The 10,633-nt window shown below is 39.1% G+C and overlaps 1 long non-coding RNA gene across 1 annotated transcript; it reads right to left on the reverse strand.

Annotated features, from left to right (window-relative positions):
- Positions 1 to 3,620: 3,620 nt before the first annotated feature.
- Positions 3,621 to 10,048, reverse strand: LOC147829141 (uncharacterized). The gene is made up of 2 exons (XR_015449561.1): positions 9,664 to 10,048; positions 3,621 to 3,790 (listed from the first exon to the last, which is right to left on the reverse strand). It is a non-coding gene; the product is annotated as an uncharacterized LOC147829141 (long non-coding RNA).
- Between the last annotated feature and the right edge of the window lie 585 nt (positions 10,049 to 10,633).

Here is a 10,633-nt window from a genome sequence, read left to right on the forward strand (position 1 = left end):
CTTTGTTGGTGGTCTCCTTGGAGATTACTCATTTTATCAATATCAAATATCTCTCTAATCCATCACATTCTTTTTTTTTTTTTTGGTACTGGGGATCAAACTCGGGACCTTGCACTTGAGAGGCAGGTGGCGGAATCCATTTCATTCTTGATTCGTAAAAATATCAATATACATTATTATTTTTTTTATTTTTTATTTTTTGTACCGGGGATCAAACTCGGGTCCTTGCGCTTGCACAGCAGGCGGCGAAACCGCTGAGCTAAATCCCCGGCCCAACATTATTATTTTTTGATATGTTATTTCCATGCTTTTATTTTTAGGTTTTCAGAATTATTTCATTTTAGGTATTTCTCTTATAAACAACATATAGCAGGATTTCTTTAAAAATTATCTGAAGGTTTAACTCTTAATAGGTATTTTAACCCATTTGAGATTTTGCATCATGTTTTTAAATTTATTTCTGGTGTATCACTGTATTTTTTATGTATCACCTTTTATCCCTACTTGCTTATTCTATTGTTAGCTTTGCTTCTTTTGACATATTAGTATAGTTGTCTTTATTCACATAATTTGCTTTGAAATATTACTCTGTAGTTAATGTATATGTCCTCTTCATAATTCCTAATAAATTCCAAAGTTAATTAGTCACTCTTCTTTTTCAAAAGAAACAAAATTTTGTACTATTTTAATTTCTTGATGAAGCACTGCATCATCAACTTTGATGTTGTTGTTATCTAAATTTTTATTCCCATTTTGATTTTTAAATACATCCATGAAAATTATTGTGTTTTCCCCCACATTTAATACTTCTTTAAGTTTAGCAATGCATTTTTCTTTTTTGCCTCTTGTTTTATTTATTTGTATTAGCGATGCAGTTTTCAAATTGATTTGTTTATCTTCACTTTTCCTGCCTTCCTCCCTGAATTGGTGTTATTGCTGGTGTTGACTCTTTAGTAGTTTCTTTACAAATATTGGTAAGGAAGTAACCTGGGTTTTTTGTTTGTTTGTTTTTTGGCTCCAGGGATGACCTCAGGACCTTGTGCTTGCCAGGCAGGCACGGTGCTACCAAGCTACATCCCCAGCCCCTAAAACTGCTATTTTTTGTTTATTGACCTATTATTCTTTATAATAAAGCTGTAATTGTAAGTATGATGGTTTCTTGAGTTCTTTGTGTCATGCTAGTTATTATCGAAGCTGAGGGGATATGAGGACCCATGAGTCTGTAGTCAGTTGTCAAAAATTCAAGTGCCAGGAATCCCACGTTTGCTGATGTCTGAGGTGGAGGTGTTTGGGAAGGACTCGGGAGTTTGGGGCTAACCCTGGGTGTTTCGTTCGTGTCAGCATTTAATTATACATTACTCCCCTGCAGACTTTGACAGGACCCCACAAACAGGATAATTTGTGGCTCACATATCAGAGACTGGGATGTCCAAGATCAAGAGATTCAGATCTATTGAGAAGAAGGGCAAAGAGAGAGAGGCACAAGGGAGCTCAACCATCCTTCTATAAGCAACCCATGCTTGGGACAAGAGGCGTGTTCATCCATTCATGAGGACAGAACCCTCGAAGGTGATTACTCTCCAGAATATCTGAAGTTAACCCCAATTAATATGGAACTTAATTGTATTTCAGTAGGAAAACATGGAAAAATGTTAGAAATGGCTACTTTCAACATTCTAATTGTATGGAAGATTAACCATTCCTCCTGTTGTTTAGAGAAGATTAATTCATTGGAAAAGCTAAAGATATAACTGAATAAGATAGCATTGAAATTGGTGAATTATACTCATTCCTTACCTAAAGGCATATTATGTTTTTATCTTATTATATACCACTTCTGGGCAAGAAATATGCAAACTTAAAAATGTTGTAGTACCTTATCCTCTTTTTGTCAATCAAATCTAACAAAATTTCACACATAATGCCATTAAATTTTCTAAAAGAAAATTTAAAGGAAAGAGTATCTGTTGTCTTATTATGGACAATGTTAATTAAAGGAAACTTTAAGGAAATGACTCAATCTATGGAATCAGAGGCTGAAAGAAAAGCTAAGGAAGTGAGGTATGTGCTTGTGTTTACTCTTTTATCAGGGCACCTCATTAGGAGATACACAATTTCTAGAGAGGTGAATAAGAATGCCAGGTCACTGGACTGGAGATGTAGCTCAGTCACTCTCTGAGAAAAAGGGATATAAAATTTCAAAGCACCTATCAATGAAGGAAATTTAGTTCTGGAGTTATGAGACTAGGATATTTCTCGCGTGGTTTCCACTGATAATAGAAACTGTATTCTCAGACTATGCATCTGTTACTCTTAAACTATTTTTTTCAGTACTGGAGCTATACCTCATACCCTTTTATATTTTGTTCAGACTGGGATCAAACTTCCAGTCCTCCTGCCTGGCCCCCCAGAGTGCTGGGATTTACAGCTGTGTGCCTCCACGCTCGGCTACTGGGCTTAAACTCTTAAAAGAAGATGCATGAATGTGTTTCCTTAGGTTAGGTGGCTGCTAATCCACCTTCTGTTTCTATGATAAGAATAAATATCATTCTCTAGCTGCTTTATTAGGAGTCCTAGCAGGTACTTGGCCAAGATTTAACAGACTCTAGATTCCTATGGTCTGCATATTTCTCTTTCCAGGCACATTAGTTTATTCTCTCTCTCTCTCTCTCTCTCTCTCTCTCTCTCTCTCTCTCTTTCTCTCCCTCTCTCTCTCTCCTTGTTGTTGGTTTTAGATTAAGACTGGTATCTGATATTTCTGTGTTCACTATATTAGTGATTAATTTAACTTTCTAGTTGCTTCTTCTGACTTGAATCCTGAAATCTGTGAGCTTGGTACTATTGGCTAATGGTACAATAAAGACAAATAAAAATCTTAGGTTGTTCTTAAATGTCATTTTCAATTCTTCTAAGAATGTTTCTGGAGTCTGCAATAGGTGTCCAGAACAAGGTCCCCAATGATGTCTCAGGAGGCACATAAGTATGTGTACTTTTATTTTTATGTTGGTGTTAAACAAATGTTAAATGTGTACTGAGAACCAAACATTAGAATCCAATTTGAACAAATCATTTCCTCTGTGGCCTGCTAGAGTTCCTTTCTTTTGTTCTGTCAGCTATTGTTAAGATTAAAGCACACTTAGGCAAGCAGCCCAATAATTACTAGGTCCCTTATGGATATCGCTCAACATGCGACAGTGTAGTGACAGGCCTAAAGTCAAGCACTTCTGCTGTACACTGATAATAGAACAAGAACACACATTCTTTGTTTTGTTTCCTGCATTCTAAAAGATGGACTTCTTATATTTGTTGACTTAGGATAAGATTGAATCCCTGACTCTGTTTAACACAAAAATCAATAAGAACAGATATTGTATGGTTCAAAGCAATTTCACTCTGTTATACTAATGACAAGGCACACCCATCTGCTGAACAGAAGAGAAATCCTGATCAGTAAAATGGAAGCTTGTTATGTTTCTTTGCTGTGATGTCTTTTTATGCTAGTAAGAGGTGATAGACTTATGTGGATAACCTTCAGTTTTCCGCAGATTGAATATGTTCTGCACCAACAATTCCCACCCTTTATGCGCCATTCTGTGATGTGGTACTGAGGATTCAAGTCATTTGTAGTTGGATCTCAGTGTTTGCTATTCCCAACAGTAAAGAGCACATTCAATGCTTTTAATGCAGCGGTCAAATTCACATATGGAAGCTCAACAAGGACAAACTTGAAGACCTCGACGGGGTGCCGTGCATCTTGCAGGAGGATTTCACACTGACAGGAGCATTTGTTCTTTTCCCCGAGAGAATAAAAGAAAGAATGATTTCTCAGAGATGCTAGCACATATAGTATTAACAAAACAATTACCTTAGCATCAACTTTATGTATGTTACTCTGGTTACATTGCACAGGCACTGAAAGCTTATAGCAAACATTTTCAAATTTTTTCTCTAATTTCATTTTTGAAGAAATCACAATACCAATTTATTTCTTGACTATGAGAGATACAATCAGCAGGCTAGATTCTCTTTTATGGATTTCATTTTTCCTATTTAAGAAAGCTATGTAAGAAGTCACGATTTTACACTTTTAAAGATTTTAATGTAGTTTGGGGGTGTACAGATCTGCTAACATTTGCTCCTCGGGCAAAATATCTGCATGTGCTGATGATCAACACTTCAGCTGTTTTCAGGAGTACACAGACCTCTCCTGCCCATCCTTGACTTCATGGTTTGGCAAGGAAAGAGCTACCCATGCTTTGACACCTATTCTGCCAGTGCTGCAAACGGGAGGGCTATGTGGTGTGAACTTTCTTATTTGTTCTTTAAATTTTCATTGTGTGCAACTTGCATGCACAACAGTAGGCAGGGTGTACAAACTTTGATAGAACTAAAGAATTTCAGACCAGAAAGGTTGCTTGGTTAAAGCCCTGATGATGCAGTACAAGACAAGAAAGGAGGAGGTTGTGTCTGTGGCATTGGTACTGACATATCTAGTCCTTCACATCTGGTCATGTGGACATGGCACTGAGCACCAGGCAGAGGCATGAGGTTGATAGTCAGGCACTCGTGTTCACAGGTTCCCAGGTTAGCAGCACATTAGGTGTTTAAACTTGGTCAGGTTAACTGGGGATACTTAAGTACTTCTCTCTACAGAGCTGGAGATAGTGTTGATACATTGTAAAAATGCAACAAATGCTAGTTGTTTTATAGACAACAAAGTAATTCTTAGAATTCATAATATTCAGAACAGCGATTTTAGTTTTTGGAGGCCTTTCCGATCTTTTGCGCTAGGGTGGTGGCATGGACTCATCTGGGATTTCTGAGGTTTCATTGCTTTGTCCTACACGAGCTCTGCGGTCCCAGCCCAATTTCTGAGAACGATGGAGTGGGGTGGGGACTGATGGGGTGCAACATGGGGCCAAGCAATAGTGATTTCCCAGCCCAGGGACGATCTGCAACACGTTCCCAGCCTGAACATTGAAATTGTGAAGGACTCTGCATTTCTTTCTGCAATCTGTAGTCTGAATTTGAGTTCATTAAACACATTTCTTCAATTTGACACTTTGGAAAACTTGTCTATTAAACAAAATACTTTCCAATAGTACCCTTAAAGCTAATAAAAGAAAGAGACTTCAAGATTCTAAAGTTAATTTTAGAAATTAGATATTTAGAAATTTTCACTAAGTGAGCCTGTCATTTTGCTTTTTTTCCAATGACAGTACATTTTACACAAATAAATTTAAATAATTGCATTAAAAAAAACTTTCCATAGTGAAGCTCTGGAAATGACAACATTCAGGCACTAATTTTGATGATGTGCAATTTAAACAACATATGGTAACATTTACAAAAGTGTATAAGTAAATGATCCAAATTAATTCAGTAGACATTTATATTTGTCATGTTCTTGCCTAGGCCTTCCCTTGCTCTGTGGGGCCAGTGCTTCTTTTGGTGACTTGCTATATAGCAGATGGAAAACATTAACTACTATTTTCTATACTTGTCAAAAATATTTTGTAATCATTACCCAAATTTTTAACATATATCCATATGTATATAAACATTTTCTACTAAGTCGCAATAAAACAAATAGTCATAATAAATGAATCATTGGTGTGAAATGAGGTAAATTTTAAAACAAAAATAAACATGCATTTTTTTCCCTGTCTCTCGGATCTTTATAAGACAATTCTATATATTTTTAGCATTTAACAAGGCTAAAGCCTCTAGCATAGGCTAGAGATGGGGGTTTAGCTCAGTGGTTCCACTGCCTGCCTCACAAGCGCAAGGTTCCAAGTTCGATCCCCAGTATCCAAAAAAACAAGCATAGGCTACATCTTATCCTTATAAAGTCACCTCTGAGAGCTGGTAACAATTTATCCTCTACATAAACTTGTTAAGTAACTATCCTTGGAACTAAGTCAACCCTAAGACTTCCATTTTTGACAGCTATGTTCAATATGAAATAACTTTTGTCAGCCAGGTGTGGTGGCACACACCTGTAATCTCAGCACTTGGAAGGCTGAGACAGGAGGATTGCTGTGAATTCGAGACCAGCCTGGGGTACATAGTGAGTTCAAGGACAGCCTGAACTAATAAAGAGACCCTGTCATCCAACAAAAGAGAGAGAGAGAGAGAGAGGGAGAGAGAGAGAGAAGAAAATAACTTTAATCATAGTTTCAGAAATTTAAAAAAAATTGTGAATAAACTGATATTTCTTAGCATCAGGACCTGATGGGGTCAGGACTTTCTGGGCTCTGCCAGCTGTCTGCTTACATCTTGGGGAACTATCTCAAGTTCAACAAAATACCAGTTGAGTATTGCTTCCATTCTGGGTAGGACATTAAAAATCAAGTTCCTGAATATGGTGTACATTTTAATTCTATTTCCTTTCCAGTGTTGACTATAGACTCCGAATTTAGAAACATTTATCTAGGGGAGAATGATCATACAACCCACAACATTTTTATTTTCTACACTCCCAGTTTAAAAGAATAAATCAATATACAGTTTTCAATTTTTCTTTCTTAGAAAGGATTGTCCTTTTTTTCTGAGATCTTGTACTTTCTATTTGGGGGGAAGAATTCCTTTCCTCTTCTGAAATTATTTAAAAATCCCCTACAATTTTCAAGGAACTGTTCCAGGTCCTAAGAAGTTAGCAGGGAAGAAAGCATAGAAAGTCTCTAAGCACAGAGGAAATTCTAGAGGACAAATAAACACACATGTAACTCCATGTCAGTAGCAATGAGTGCCTTGGGGAGAAGTGGGTCGGGCTCAGAAGCTCAAGTTGTGAGGCTCAGCCTTGGGTCCGCATTGCAAATTCTTAGGAGATTTGAAAAATACTAAATCTCTGGTGTCACCTGGACAGATGCTGTTCTAGTTGGTCTGGGGTACAGCTGGAGCATCTGGACTTTTAAATACCTAGTGTGGGTCTAAAGCGAAGCCACTTGGTCAGTGACAGTGGACGCTGTTCTACGTGGATGGTGAGAGAATGCCCCTTGGATGAGGGCACCGGAGAGATCTGGATGAAGCGTGAGCCCAGAGACATCGGAAGTGCCTTCAGGTAGACAGGCCACGCGGGCAAGTAAGCCCTAGGCTGAGTGGCTGTTTTGTCTGTGCTGGCACAGGAAGGAGGTAAGTTCGGTGATGCAGAGAGGAGACTGAAGCAGAATAACACAGGCTGGGAGAGGCAGAGCACAGGGAGGTGACCGAGACCCCGGCTTGGCTTGTGACTGTAATAAGAGGCCATAGGTGGATTCTGAGCGGGGAGGTGAAACAGCCTGATCTGTATTAGAAAGGACCGCTCTGGTAGATGGAGGAAACACACCACTGTCCATTGAGCTGGAAAGGGTGTGGTGTAGGCCAGGGCGTTAGCAGACTGAGGTCAGGGGAAAAGTGGAAGATAATTGGGAAAGGTATGGCCAAAAAGCTTTGCTCTTAAATGGAATGCTGGGTATGCGCAAAATGAAGGGGGACAGGGATTAACTTCCAAGGCTCCGGCTGGAGCAGACTCTTGGGTGAATGGCAATGGCAGTGCCCTTCACTATGCTGAACGATTCCAGAGGAATAGGTTTGCTTTGCCAGGAAGACATCCACAGTGCCGTTTGGGGCACATTCATATTTGAGGTAAGAGGATGCCGGAATAATAAATGATAGGTTTGGATTTAAAAAAATAACCTCAATTGACAAAAAGGTGGTAATGTTAGCACCTTAATATTAATTTATATTTATTATTTGATTCATTTATCTGGTGCTAGGGATTGAACTCAGGACTTGCTGTACACTAAACACACACTCTACCATTAAGCTACACCCCCAGCTGATTTTAAAACTTTTCATACTCCATAAATAATTGAAGGCAGTGAATTCACACTATAGAGCACAGTTGGGAAATATATTAATGTTTATATATATATCTCCTGGTAAAACGTGTCTAAAATAAATTGAGACATTGACACCTGCAAGAAATTAATGATCTTTCTCCAGCCAGGTGATTGAAGTCAAAGTTCTTGGTTTTAGTCATTCCCTGACATAGGTATATTATCGCAGAAGTAAATCATTAGCCTAATATTAGATGTGAGGGATTTACATAGCAATATGTTCATAACAGTGGCTGGACCAAATCCTTTCAATTTCATGCCAAGATCCCTAGTAAAACACCCGGATGTTGTAAGTCTCCTTTGTCACATCTCAGAAGAAGAAAATCAAGAATTTATGCAAACCAGAAAAAAAAAACCACAACTTTACTTCAGCACCATGGGTGATAGCAGTGTATGCTGTGTTATAAATACACAGATTGTTAATATTTAGTAGAGTCATATTTAATGCCTGAGATTTTTCCTACTGGGCCAATAGAACAATGAAGTAGTTTCACACAGTTTTTCTTAAAGAACAAACTAAAATTACCATTGCTAAGACTCTGATATCTTTTGGTGAAACTCACTTCCTCATATCCAATGATTTTATTTATTTATTAGCACTAGGGGTACTAGTTTCTGCATTGAAAATAAACTTGGCAAAATTGATGCAAAAGCAATAAAACTGCTCCTGGGGGAACAGGAGCTGCCTTTGACAATTTCATGGATTGCTAGTTTATGTGAAAGTGAGCTATAGCTAAGTGCCATAGGGAGATTAGTGGGTGTAAAAGCATGTTTCTCTCTGAGTTACCTTTCTGGTAATTTCAGATGTCTTCTTATAGACATAACTAGCATCCCAGTAGCCAAGCATCAGTGAAGCCCCTATGATTTTTTTATGAGTCCGTAGTATTACTTTCTACTGATTGTTCTGTGTGGATCCATGACATGCCTTCCCAAAGCAGAGCCGAATGCATTTGCTGAGAAACTTCAGAGATACACAAAAAGCCTACTCCATAGAGGTCAGGCAAGAGTGCTTTCTTCTGGGCTAATGAAGCCCTCTCAGCAATGGCTGGAGCTAGGGGAGCACAGGGAGCAACAATTCAAAGCATTCCTGTTCTCCCTCTGCTTCTTTTTTTGTGACAGTTATGAGAGGAGTTTAAAAACGTGATGTTTCCAACCAAAGCTGACAATGAAATTCTGCTGACACACAGTAAAACTGATCTTAATGCAGTCACATGAATTACACACAGAGACGTGATAATAACGGCTAATGTGTTTAGCATTTGCTTTGCGTTTCTTTTCCTCTCTCCCTATGCTGTAATGATTGCTACTAGCTCCAGTTTACAGGTAAGGAAATAGGCCTTAGAGACCATGGAAGCTACCCCTGTCTGCCCAGCTGTCCAGCCACGGAGTGGAGCAGGGGAAACCATCATGGCAGCCCCCACGGGGTCACCAGCAGGGTCTCCTGCACTTCTGGGTTCGTGACTGAGGCCAGATAAGGCCTATAACATCACCTCTTCCCCTTGGGAGGAGACCCAGCAGATGCAAGGCCCCTTAGTTAGAGAGTTAATATACGCCTTTCATAAACAGTGTCTTAGAGCTGAGGATTTAGCTCAGTGGTCCCCCCTCCTGCTTTGCAAGTGCAAGGTCCCAAGTTCCAGCCCCTGTAACAAAACCAAAACAAAACCAAAAAACAGTGTCTGAGAGTCTTGAAAGCTAATGATTCTTAAAGCTCTGGAGACTCCGCCAGCTAAAATCAACTCCGATTGGAAAAAGGAAAAGATAGTAATCATCTGATAAAACTTACCTTTCCTTTTCCTGAAAGTTAATTTGAAAAAGGATGGAACCCTTGATATCATAAAAGCCTGCACTTGAAAGCAATCTATAGAAGCAAACAACAGCTTAATGCTGTTTTCGGTTTGTGTCAAGTAAGTTCTTGAACACGAATCTTTGTTTTAACTTTTTTTTTTACATATTGGAAAGTTTCGTAATAACCAAATATGGCTGGTTTCCAGGTTTTAAGCTTCTCCGGTAGGAGAAAAAGCTCCTGCAAACTCTGGCAAGAGTTTAGAATCATGAACAACCTTATTCCTTCCCAAACTGTTCCACTCGAACGAGATTTCTGCTTACTCCTTGCCAAATGTCTGGGAGTCTCTAAACCCTGCTGCCTCCCAGAATCCATCAGCAGTCAAACTTGCCCTGTCATCTACCCCGATGAATCTTGCCCTGTGCGCCAGAGCCAGGCAGAGGCAGAGGTCGGTAATGCCCTCAGGCAGTATTTTCCCTTTGGACTGCCAGCCCCAGGCAGGCCTGGGAGTGTGGTGATTCAAGTTGAAACTAACTTTGGCTCTGGGTGAGCTTTGGGTTTTGATCTGTAGGAAAACGTCTTTGTAATGTGTGTCAGGGAAATGCAATTTTAAAAAATAATAACACACAGGCAATTGTTACATAAGAGTGAGATTGCACTGTGGTTCATTGGCTGGGATGTTTCAAATGCTATATTACAAGAGGAAAATGTGAAATGGAGAAACATGACAACCAAGGTTTACATATCAAACATACCCTTCCTCAGGAGACTGGAATTTAAGCACGTCTGTTAAAGGACCGCGAGGCCACTGGGGGCTTCTCAAGCAGTAAATCTACTTGCTGCTGCCGCTGCTTTTGTTGTTTCCTCCCAAATTGTGAAAATGATGAATCACAAGATGCAGAACCATCTTCCCATTGTTGTTTTTATCACCTACCATGAGACTATATGACTGTATAAAATCCTTTAAAAA

The sequence above is a fragment of the Heterocephalus glaber genome, unplaced genomic scaffold (assembly GCF_053883595.1).
Source record: "Heterocephalus glaber isolate CG9 unplaced genomic scaffold, H.glaber_assembly_v1.0 deba00000738, whole genome shotgun sequence".
Classification (NCBI taxonomy): Eukaryota; Metazoa; Chordata; class Mammalia; order Rodentia; family Bathyergidae; genus Heterocephalus; species Heterocephalus glaber.